General features: G+C 48.7%; 1 long non-coding RNA gene across 1 annotated transcript; it reads right to left on the bottom strand.

The window, feature by feature from the left end:
- Window positions 1-1,116: 1,116 nt before the first annotated feature.
- Window positions 1,117-8,308, bottom strand: LOC135413927 (uncharacterized). Its single transcript, XR_010430499.1, has 3 exons — window positions 7,714-8,308; window positions 5,605-5,708; window positions 1,117-2,440 (listed from the first exon to the last, which is right to left on the bottom strand). It is a non-coding gene; the product is annotated as an uncharacterized LOC135413927 (long non-coding RNA).
- Window positions 8,309-12,070: the final 3,762 nt, after the last annotated feature.

Raw genomic sequence — 12,070 nt, forward strand, 5'->3', positions numbered from 1 at the left:
GGATTTCATGGAAGTAAAAGGGGTATGGATTAATTCATACCTTGTGTAAGGCAGGAACACAGTCCATGACATAAAGCTCGCTGTCCTGCAAGAGAGCAAGGTGTCCTTCCTCAGGGCTGAGTGCTCATCATCCCTTTCCTTCTCACAGAATCACAGAATGTCCGGAGTGCGAAGGGACCCACAAGGATCATCAGTCCAATTCCTGGCCCTGCACAGACACCCCAGCAATCCCACCCTGTCCCTGAGAGGATTATCCAAACCCTCCTGGAGCTCTGGCAGCCTTGGGGCCGTGCCCACTGCCCTGGGGAGCCTGGGCAGTGCCAACCACCCTCTGGGGAAGAGCCTTGTCCCGATACCCAGCCTAACCCCCCGACAGAGCTCCAGCTGTTCCCTCGGGTCCTGTCACTGGTCACACAGAGCTGAGGTCGGTGCTGCCCCTTCACTGCCCCTCGTAAGGGTGCTGAAGATCACAATGAGGTCTCCCTAAACCTTATCCATTGTCCAAGGAGAAGAAAATTAGGTTTAGATACCTGTGGAATGGGCAGCCCGAGTCCTTTGTGGGCCTCATGACTCTTTCTTCTTCCTCTTTCCCCAGAATTCTCATTCCACTGTAATTGTTTGAGGCGCCCTCTGGACAGCAAGGGGGAGTCCACACCATTAATAAGGCTATTTTATTTCAGACTGACAAAAATGTGGTACAGCATCTGTCTCATGCACACAAAGCAACTAACAAAACCTTTTAGCTTCACGCTACCAAAGCAGTTTCCTCAAGCATCCTTCCACAGCCACTCCCTAAAGCAGGAAAACTAAACCCCAGTCACTAATCCACACCAACTACTCTGCTGGCAGATAGCCAGAAGGAGAAGCGGACCTCTAACTTCCATTTTTTTCATTTTCCTTTTTCAACTCACTGACGAGCGGTGGTTAAGCAGCACTTGCAGTGTGGTGGCTCTGACAATGTCAGGAGAAAAGGACAGTGAGGGGGGTGCTGGTACAGCAGGGAAAAGGTCTGCACACTTCGTAACCACTCCCATTCAGTTGGATGAATATCGTAATGAAACGAATCATATCGAAAATGCTATAGAAAACATTTATAGCAAATACAAATTTACCACTTACAAATAATAAATAGCCTTCTCAAAGAACAGAAATAGTAATGCAAAGCCCTCTGTAGGTACTGTAGCGCTGGTGCAGCTTTTGGAGAAGCTCTCTGGCTGGGAACGGAGGGGGCAGGGGGATCGGCCACCTCCTCCTCGCCCTTTGGTCACCTGCAGTTCCTCAAAGCACTGTTTCTTCTGCCCCGGGGGGTGGAAGCCACTTCCAGCTTTGAGTGGATGGGAGAAGAAAGGCCAAGGAGCTGATCCTCAATTGTATGGAGTGAACAGCAACAGATGGAGAAGTAGGAGACAAATGAATTTTCCCTTTCCTTTCTGGATCTCTCTCTGGATTTAATTATCCAAGGATTTTATAGCTGTCAACTGATGGATGTGCAGTCTACCAGTCCCTGCTGGCTAATCCACTTTGAGGCTGTATTAGATTGGTTGAAAAATGATTGGATTAGAGTAATATTCTGCTGAAACATAAAACAATAGTGGGAGAATGAGGAAGTCTTTGGAAGAAGTATTATTGGTGTCAACAGAGGAAACCGAGTTTGTTTCTAAGAGGCAAATCCGAGTTTCAGTTACATTAGTGCATCACCACAGAAGGAGTTGGGCTTGTTCTTATGAGATCAAAAATTACATAAAAGAAAAAGGATTGAAGACACAAAAAATTAGACAAAAATAGGATAGATGGTCTTGTGGTTTGGTAGGAAACCAAAGAGAGGATATTAAATTTGGTTTGTGTGGTCAGTAGCATCTTGTAAACCCAGATGCAGAACACAGAGAGTGGTAAAACAATAACAACTGGAAGAAGAGAAATGGAAAGTTGTAGACCTAACAAAAGAAATGTAAGTGACCTCCTTGAGGTTTACATAGCTGGAGATTTGTCTTACGCCATGAGAATTCTCACTGTGTGTGAAGTTTTATTTATTGAATCATGCTCAAATTAAAAAAAAAAAAAGAAAACAACCCACCACCAAAAACCCAGAACGGTGCATAAACCTCAGTGTGTTTTGACACTGTGTATCCATTTTCACACTCTTACCTCTGAATAATAGTTTACTGTTAAAGCAGTGATTTGGAGTTGAGTCCTGAGTGAAGCAAGAGGTTCTCTGTATATCTTCAGGTCTAAGGAAGCATGCTTATATGTATATTTTTTAATATTTCGTGCTTAGTGCAAGAAACACAGTGGGTCTTTTGGCAGGTGTGAAAATTGTTCCTGCACCAACAGTATGCTTTTATTGTCTGGAATTGTTTCCTCTTACATACATCTGCATCCCAGTGGCACAGCCATCGTGGTTGAGTTTGATTCCATCTACTCTTCCATTTTTTCGAAGTAACTGGAAAAGAAAAGTATTTTTTCATGCAAGCTGTTTGTGTGAAATAGAAATAGAACGGGAATATAATAGAATATTTTCAGTTGGACTTACAACAGTCATCTGGTTCAACTGCTGGACCACTTCTGGCCTTACCAAAAGTTAAAGCACATTTGATTTCTGGTGGTTGTATTATTTTACTACATTGTCAGCAGGATGCCTTGACAGACTAACAGTGTATTACACTTAAAATGACTGAGTTGGAGTGAGTTGATCTGTCAGCATCTACAAGGAAGACCATTAGAAAAGCCAGTCTGAAGGAGAGATAACATTCTAATTTCAAAAGGGGAGCTTGGAAATTGTGACAGAAACAGGGTCTTGTTCCAGAAATACTACATTTCCTGTAGGATTACACTCTTGAACTCAGCTTTCATTTTTCTTTTCAAAATATAGTTGTTTACTTACAATTCTTAGTGATACTGAAGAAATGCAGTATTTCCTGTGTATTTTTAACACAGTGATTCATTTTACCACAGAGCTTCTCTTTTGTTTGGTTCCAGACTCTCCACAGAACTGTGGAATGGGTTGGGTTGGACAGGACCTTTGCAGATCACCAACCCGAGCCCCAGAGCAGACTGCAGATGTCATGCCAGAAAGGCTTAAGGAGGAGGCTCCTGCCCTTTGGGGCCCTTGCTCAGGAAACCTGTGCTCGGTTTGGAAAGAATTTTTAAGGTCTTTTGTAGTGCATGTAAGACATGTTGGGGCTGCATCCCAGAAACCGCCAAGAACCTTCGGAGGTGATGACAGAGTAGAGGCAGTCAGCACCACTCCAGATTTAAACTCTGCTCTCTACAGACATCTTGAACTGAGTTTAATCAGCCACTGGATTCAAGCAAAGAGTTAAATCTGTACAGTAAAGTATGCACTTTTAAACATCACATAAATTGCTCGTAACTGCACAAAATACCGCAGGGTGCGTGTGAGCACCCCCACATGGAGCTGAACTGCAGCCAGATAAAATATCCTGCAGCTTTTGCTGATAGTACTGATGAAAGAGGGGCTTATTGTAATAGAAAGAAAACGTAGGAGAGATTTGTAGATAAGGACCATTCTAAGTCAGTGACCTGGGGGAGGACATGATGCAAACAACATTATTTGACGAGTCGTTGAAAACTGTAAAGGGAAGAGTGGCAAACCTCTGTAGATAATTTCCAACGTCTGGCCACTGTAGATACATATATAAGTTAATACAGCCAGTGCTGCTGTATCATAGAGCTGCAGTGTGACTACACAGTGAGGTTAGTCAAACCCTGACACACAGAGGCAAAGATTAAAATATCCACCTGAAAGAGACAAATATTCTGGAAAACAGATGAAGGGTGAATGAAGGGTAGACTTAGTTGGACACAGCCTTATAAAACTTCTCACTGGGCATCACCTTCACCTGAAAACCTCTTTAATGGGACATTCATTTTCGATTTAAGACACCAGAAATGTATCAAACTCTGAAGCAGTAGCCTAATAAATGGACATTTATCTCAGCTCTGACATTACTGTAGCTTTAATTGAACTGCAGACCCTCCGAGGTAAAAGCAGTAGATGGTCCTTTGTGATGGCTCCTGGAAAAGACAGAGAGCTAAACAAACCAATGTCCTCATGTTTAGGTTGGCAACATTAGTATCATCAGTACTGTGCTTTCAAATGTAATGCCTGGACTCTCTCTCCCCACATCCCATTATTAGATTTACTTTAAAAATCAGGATAATTTTTAAAATAGCAATTCTAAATGTGCTTCCTTTTCTTAGAAAGCCATAGTGTCTGTGAGGAGGGGGAAAAAAAAAAATCACATTTAGGAGTTTTTCTTGGCATCTCATGTGTATGGAAAAAATAATCCAGCAGTTTTCATTCGTTATTTAAAAAGATCAAGCACTGGAAGGCATCTGATTAGCTTTTGAAATCTGGCAATGATGTACTGTCAAATGTATATAAATACGGATCATCAGAGTCATTTTTAAAAACAACATACACAAAATTGAGAGGTGATATTTTTGTCCCAAACAGGAGGGTCCACATTCGCACAGATTTATCTCAAAATAGTAAGCAGTATACAATAAAACAAATTAATAATTTCAATATTAATAAAGCCTATAGAGTGCTGTATTTTTATGAAGGGGTGGTTGTCAAGTCCTTTAATGAGTTATTCTTAGGTGAAAAATGAATGTTTAAAAGCTCGATTACAAGATACTGAATATGACCCAAACATAGGTCTGCTCTTATGGAGCTCCTTACTGGTTGCTGAAATCAGCTGAATAGTCTCTTGACATGAGAGGAAAAAAAGATGACATGAAATGGTTTTCTGCACTTACTGTTTGGTTTTTAGTATGTTTCTCTAACAGGAGACTGAACCAGATAGCAAGACACAGATGTGCACTTTGACTCTAGGCCTGAGATTTCTGGTAAATGTAGTTTAGAAATCAGAAAGAAAGAAGAGCAGAGTTGTTGGTTGGATTTTTGCAATGAGTGAAATTACGAGATTTTTGTACTTGCGATCAATGAAGTTACAAGATCTTTACAGTGATGCTGTTGTGGTCCTGGGGCAGTCCCAGAGGTGTGTGTCTCTTCTGGTGACAAAAACACATTTAAGGGTTTGTCTGAGGGATTATGACTGATACTTTTAAAAGCAATGTCGAAGTGCTAAAGAAGATTCATATGATTAAGCTGTATCACCAGTGATATACTGACAGATGGAAGGACCCTGCAACTCTAGACTCACAATCTCACCACAAATGATAGGGCTGAGGCCAACATCTAAAATCAGGGCACAGCTGCAGCGGTGGAAAACCTATGGCAGGGCCTGGTAGAGTTTTCTGTTTGGCAGTTAAAAGGTGGGAAGGTTTCTCTCATGATTCTGCAAGGAAGCAATCTTCCCTTGGCAGAAGCAGTGACAGTGCCACGCTCCTGCTGACAGTCTCATCCCCAACTGTGGCACTGTGGCCACTCTGGCCTTGCCCACACTGGGATGCTGCCCTGGTGCCCTGTGCTCTGTGCATCTCACTGTCTGAACCAGGGCAAACGTGTTGCTCACCTTAGTGAGACTGCAAGGGTTGTTTGTCCCTGTGACGCAAACAGTAATTCCTGAGCTGTGTTTGAAATCTACAGCCATGCAATTTCCCTGGGAAGGAACAAACCTTTCTCCATGGATCATGTTTTCTGTTGGTCTATGGCATCATCTTCCTGTTGTTCAGCTCTGGGTCATCTCCAGTTGATCTCTGTCCTTCTTGAAGTACACTGCCTGGAAGACAAGTTCAGCCATCAGTCTGGACTCCCTCCTGCTGCAGAGGGTAAAAGGATCACTCACATACAACAAGTACATACAACATGCCAGTTTATTCAGAGCATTTAACTTTTTTTTGCAACCATAAGGTATTGCTGAGTTGTGTTCCTTTTTAACTGATGAATCACAGAATCAGCATCAGAGGGTAGGTTTGGTAGTGTCTCAGAAAGAAGAGACATCTTAGGCCTAGGTAGCATGTGGGTGAATGAGAGAGGGTGATTTAGGGAAAGACTTCACATGTGAAGGCCTGATAACATAAATTCTGAGTATTAGAGTAAGTGCATATACTTAACATACACAGTTGTAAAGAACATGTGTGATTTGTGTGTAAGATCCTGATCAGCTGCAAGATACCTGTCTTTATATGCACCTTCTTTTAGTTCTTTTCCTCTCTTTCTTTTTCAACCTCATATGCTCTGGATGTTTCCCCTAAGGAACGTTCTCACACATGTATTTTCTTAGTGTTAGATGGGGCCTCCATCTGCAACTGCGTGGAGCAACAGTGCCAGAGAGTGGCTGGCTGGGATAATTGCAGCTGGATTTGGCTTGTACCTGAAACAAGCACACACAGAATCACAGTGTATCCTGAACTGGAAGGGACCTGCAAGGATCATCCAAGTTGAGCTCCTGGCCCACTAGTTACCTGTGGCTGATCTGGGTGGTACAGGAAGAAGAGAAGGGCATGTAAAGTGGCCTGTCACAGAGGAATTGTCCCTCTTGTCTGCATTCCCCAGAAATTTCATGGGGTTTGCTCTGATTTTGAACACTGTCCTAGGAAATAACCTCCAGGGAAGATGATGTGAGCTGTGACCAGCAGTTTGAAATTCCTTTCCCCTGGCCCTGCTCGCCCATCCTTCCCTCTGCAGAGCTGTGTGGGCTGTTCTTATACTGGGGGGTTGCTCCTCCCGCTCGGGCACAGTTCCCCGGCTGGGAACCCCTACAAGCCCCAGGTCAGACACAGCACTGTGTCCCTCGTGGCAAAGCCTGGAATAAACGAGACCCACGCCTTGGCCAGTGAATCTCGTTCCTGTCACCTTCGGTTTGTGAGAGCCTGACGGGCTGTCAGCTGCCCTGGAGCACCACCCGCCTGGGAGGCACCTCCTGCTGACTCAGCTGGCACTCACAGCCTGTCCACTGACTTCTGGAGGTCACTGGATTCTCCTCCCTAGGAGCAGGAAAAGCCTCTCCAGCTGGAGTGGGGGTAAATACGTTTGTGATGGATTGTGAAAGCTGCAGCCTGACAGGACTTTGAAATATTTTACCACAGGAGCTACTTTATCAAAAGGCCGTGGGGAGGTGTGGGGACCAGGCAGCATAGATGGCCTTTCCTTCTGCAGGTTTTGGAAGAGTGAATATAAGCTTTGGTACAGAAGGTCAGTGGGTGGGAAAATGAATTACTGAGTTTTCAGTCAACTGTATCACCTGCCATGCCAATTATTCTGGATGAGGAATAAATAATAATTGTGCCCTAGAAGAGCATTCAGCAAATGGTTTCAACCCCACATCTACCAATGCTTTTGTATTTATGATTATTACCTTAAATCCAGGAAGACTGTTAGCATTGCTAAGGTGCTATTTGTTTAACTAATTCAACAAGATTTACATATTTGGCTATATAGTAACTGTGTGAATTTCTGAATGCTAATGTGATAATTACCCATTCTGATATCCTACAGGTCTGTGAGTTTTTTCTTAAGTTGCAGAGTTATTAAGCTTCATGAAATCTTCTTATCCTCAGCTTAAGCTTTCAGGAGTAGTTAAACTGATATTTGAAGGGAAGAAAAGCTATCATGTTCCCTCAGTCCATCATCCTCAAATCAATTAGCTGAAGATGACAGTGGACTAAGGATCAAAACTATGGAAAGATTTTGCCATCTGTCTCCAACACAGTTTAGGCACAATCTAGTTTGGTTTCTGTTGTTGAAAATTCTTGGGTTTGCATGAAAACATGGGGAATACTCACTTGTTTGCAGAAGCGAGCGGGACACGCCAGGCTGATGGCGAGCGTGCAGTCACTGAGGAGACGGAGGCACTCTGAGCTGCGGTTCCACTGCCACGGAGTTTGGGAGAAAACAGGCGGACAGCTGCCAGAGGTCTGCAGAGAAGAGCCGTATCAACGACCGGTCGCGATGCTGAGCCCCTCACTCCTGCTCCTGCTCCCCCTGCCCGGGGATGCCGGATTCCTGCACACGGCCTCGCTCCACACCCGCGCCCGGGGGCAAGGGACAGGGAGGCAGCGCCCGGGCAGCCCGGGGGGCTGTGTTGCCATGGCCAGGAGCCCGAGGGGCTGCGTTCCCGTGGCCAGGAGCCCCAGGGGCTGTGTTCCCGTGGCCAGAAGCCCCAGGGGCTGCGTTCCCGCGGGCAGGAGCCCCAGGGGCTGTGTTCCCATGTCCAGGAGCCCCAGGGGCTGCGTTCCCGCGGGCAGGAGCCCGAGGGGCTCCATTCCCGTGGCCGGGAGCCCGAGGGGCTCCATTCCCGCGGGCAGGAGCCGCGGCGGGGCCGCTCCGCACGTTCCGGTTCCTGCCGGGGCTCCCGAGCGAGTCCCAGCCCAGCGGCAGCACCGGCACCCCCGCGCCCCCGCTCCCCCGGTCCCCGCCGTGTCCCCGCCCTGCCCGGCCGTGCCACCGGGGGTCGCTGTGACCCCGCGGGACCCGCCCGGGCCGCCCGCACCCGCTCCCCGCCCGGCCCGGGCCGCGCCGCCTCCGCGGGGCCAGGGCACATCCTCGGGCACACCCCCGGGACACATCCCCTGGGCACATCCCCGGGACACATCCCCTGGGCACATCCCCTGGGCACATCCCCTGGGCACATCCCCGGGGCACATCCCCGGGGCACATCCCCGGGACACATCCCCGGGACACATCCTCGGGACACATCCTTGGGCACATCCCCGGGGCACATCCTCGGGCACATCCTCGGGCACACCCCCGGGGCACATCCCCGGGGCACATCCCCGGGACACATCCCCGGGACACATCCTCGGGACACATCCTTGGGCACATCCCCGGGGCACATCCTCGGGCACATCCTCGGGCACACCCCCGGGGCACATCCCCGGGGCACATCCCCGGGACACATCCTCGGGACACATCCCCGGGACACATCCCCGGGACACATCCCCGGGACACATCCCCGGGGCACATCCTCGGGCACACCCCCGGGGCACATCCCCGGGGCACATCCCCGGGACACATCCCCGGGACACATCCCCGGGGCACATCCCCGGGGCACATCCTCGGGCACATCCTCGGGGCACATCCTCGGGACACATCCCCGGGACACATCCCCGGGACACATCCTCGGGCACACCCCCGGGCACATCCCCGGGACACATTCTCGGGACACATCCTGGGGCACGTCCCGGAGACACATCCTCGGGGCACATCCCCGGGACACATCCTCGGGCACACCTCCGGGGCACGTCCCGGGGACACATCCTCGGGCACGGCCCCGGGGCACAGCCCCCCCGCCGCCGCCACCCGGCCCCGCCATCACCCCCGGTGCCGGCCGGGCCGCAGGGAAGGTCTTTGCACACCCCGCGCCTCCCCCGCCGCACCCCCGCCCCTCCCGGGGGACATACGACACTTGGCCTCCAAAAGGCTTCAAGCACCGGCAAAAAGAGCGGAGGAGGAGACGGCGGGTGGTGGTGGGGCTGCATCTTAAATACCCTCTGGGTGTTGGCCGTAGAGTTTGTGAGGCAGCTGCGGGTAGTTAGGAGGCTCTTGGAGACATGGTTCTGCAAAAACATAGAATCACTGGATATTTGGGCTTAGAAGGGATCCACGAGGATCATCGAAGTCCAGTTCCTGGCCCTGCACAGGACAACCCCAATAATCATACCACTGGCCTAAGATTCTTGTGATTCCGTGAAACATGGCCTCATCTTATAAAAAAAGTCCTTGAAAAGATGGGGATGGAGAACAAGATAAAGTTATGAGTGTGAAGGGAAGATGCGGCGTTTTTTTAAGATAAATTGTCCGTAGCTGAGCATTGAGGACAGTGTAGGCGAACGTCTGGAGGAGGGCTGGCTGCTTGCGAGAGCCGGAGCGTTGATTATTAAAGAATAAAACTGAGGAATGCGGAGGGAAAGGCAGAGCCAAACCGAGGGAGCGGAGCCGGCGGTAGGGTGGGCAGGCTCGGCCGCCTTCGTCCCTGCAGAGGCACTCGGCGTGAGCCCCCTTCCCCAGCACGGCCCTTCTCCGTCCCGCTTCGCTCCCCCTTCCCCTTCCCGGGGGGCTCCGCGCGATGCCTGGAGAGGAGCCTGTTTTGGGGAGCTGGGTGGGTGAGGGCGAGGTGCGGGCTTGACTGTGGGAGACACCTAAAAGTGACCTGCGATTTCACACTGCACCTCTTCAACCACGGCAGTCTGGCTGGCCTTTAAGAAATCCTTTGTTTTCTCCGTCAGGATAGATACTTTACGATGAACTTTTGCGTTCAGCCTCTTTTGCTTGCTTGTCACTGCCTGCTTTCCTTTCAGCCTTTCCTGGTGTGTGTTCAGCCGATTCTCTCTGAGAGATGCCTAGAGCCATCTGTGCTGACTGTTGCTACACGTATATGAATGTGCGTGTAGGAGAGGGCAGAGGTGCACGGGTTTATCCGTCTCTGTGGAACCAGCTCCCCACAGCCCACAGACTTGTACCGGAGTGCTATTTAAGCATGCATATGCACGCAGATCTGTGCCTCCGGACAGGCACACATTGTGTAGTAGACTGGAACTGATAATTCCACAGAATGCGAGAATAAACTGAGCGGCTCAGAAATCAGTGAGGAAGAATGAAAGAAAGAAAGAAGAGACAGAGAGAAAGAAAAGTAAGGGGAAAAAAAAGACAGAAGAAAAGGAAGCTTTGCTTCACTTAGTGTCTGAACACAAAGTGAAGTTTTCTCTCACCGATTAATCTCCCTAGGAGCAGCAAACTGAATATCCTAAATTCGTGTTAAAAGCCAAGTGTATCTGTTTCTTAAAGGAGGAGGAATGTTTTCTTACTGAGGGAAAAAAAATCAGATTTAGTGACAGGCGTTTGTGTCCAGCAGAGTCGGATGGTCGAAGAGCAATAGTCTGGACACACGCACACCCGTTGCCTTTTAGCATACAGATCTGTAAGCAAGGGGATTAACGCCTGCCTCTGACTAGAAAAAGGAGAAAAAAAAGTTCAAGTCTCTTCTGCGAAGTCCGTACATTGCAAATCCAGCCGCGCTGCTATACTAGAGGAAATGAAAAAATGCTTCGGTTTGAGAGGACGAGTCCTTTATTTCCCTTATTGGATACGTTTCATGTGTTTTCCCCAACAACTTCTGCTTAAGGACATGCCTTTTGAAACACAAACACACGCACAACTCGCACACGCACACAGACAGATAAGATATGTATTAGATCCTGACACATACGGGGTGGGGGGAAGAGCGGGAGAGAGAGAGAGAGAGAGAGAGAGAGAGAGAGAAAGAGAGAGAGAGAGAGAGAGAGAGGAGAGATCCTCCTACCTGGAGCCATAGATTGCAAGATACGTAGTGTTACCTGGGGAAGTCAGAACAAGTAAAAACAGATTGAACTTCAGGGCTCTATGAGGCAGTTGATCAAGATCAGTGCTTGCTCATTCTCTCCCTCAGACTGTCTGTCTTGGGTTTTTGTTTTACCGTTTTGAGCAGCCCTTTCTATTTTTTCTTCCTCCTTAGCTTTAATATCGAAGCCGGTTTCGGTCACCATGGCTCTGGGAAGAGCTGCCTATCTGCGCGGAGTTGATTTTTTACAGCTCGGCCGGCTTTGCTCCTGGGTAGCTTCAGCAATGTTCTTGACTGGGATTTAATCGACAAGATCAGTTCGGCTTTTTGTGCAATTTTTATGGCTCAGTCCATTTTCTAGATCATGCACAGAAACTTTCGGAAGTGGATTTTCTACGTGTTTCTATGCTTTGGAGTCATCTATGTCAAATTAGGGTAAGTCCTCGTGCACGACAAATCTCCTCGGCTTTTTGGGTCACGTTAGTGCGGAGCCGTGAGCGAAATATCGCAAAGGGAAAAAAGAAAAAAAAAAAAGGCAAAGAAAAGAGGTGACTGTTTGTCTCTCCGCCCCCGGGTGTCCAGGCAGCCCCCGAGCTCGGCCGTGGGTGTCCCCGGTGCGGGCAGCGCGGCGGGCGATGCCGGCGGCGCAGGAGCGCTCCGGCCGCGCCGAGCCTGCAGGGAGCCGCTCGCGGGCGATGACGGATCCTTTTATTTTGTACTGCTTAAGCGAACTTAAATATTATCTCTGGCGTACAGTACCCTCAGAGGAAAAAAAAAAAAAAAAAAGAAAAGGCAGCCTGACAGAGTTAACTCAGGCGCTGCTG

The sequence above is a fragment of the Pseudopipra pipra genome, chromosome 5 (assembly GCF_036250125.1).
Source record: "Pseudopipra pipra isolate bDixPip1 chromosome 5, bDixPip1.hap1, whole genome shotgun sequence".
NCBI lineage: Eukaryota > Metazoa > Chordata > Aves > Passeriformes > Pipridae > Pseudopipra > Pseudopipra pipra.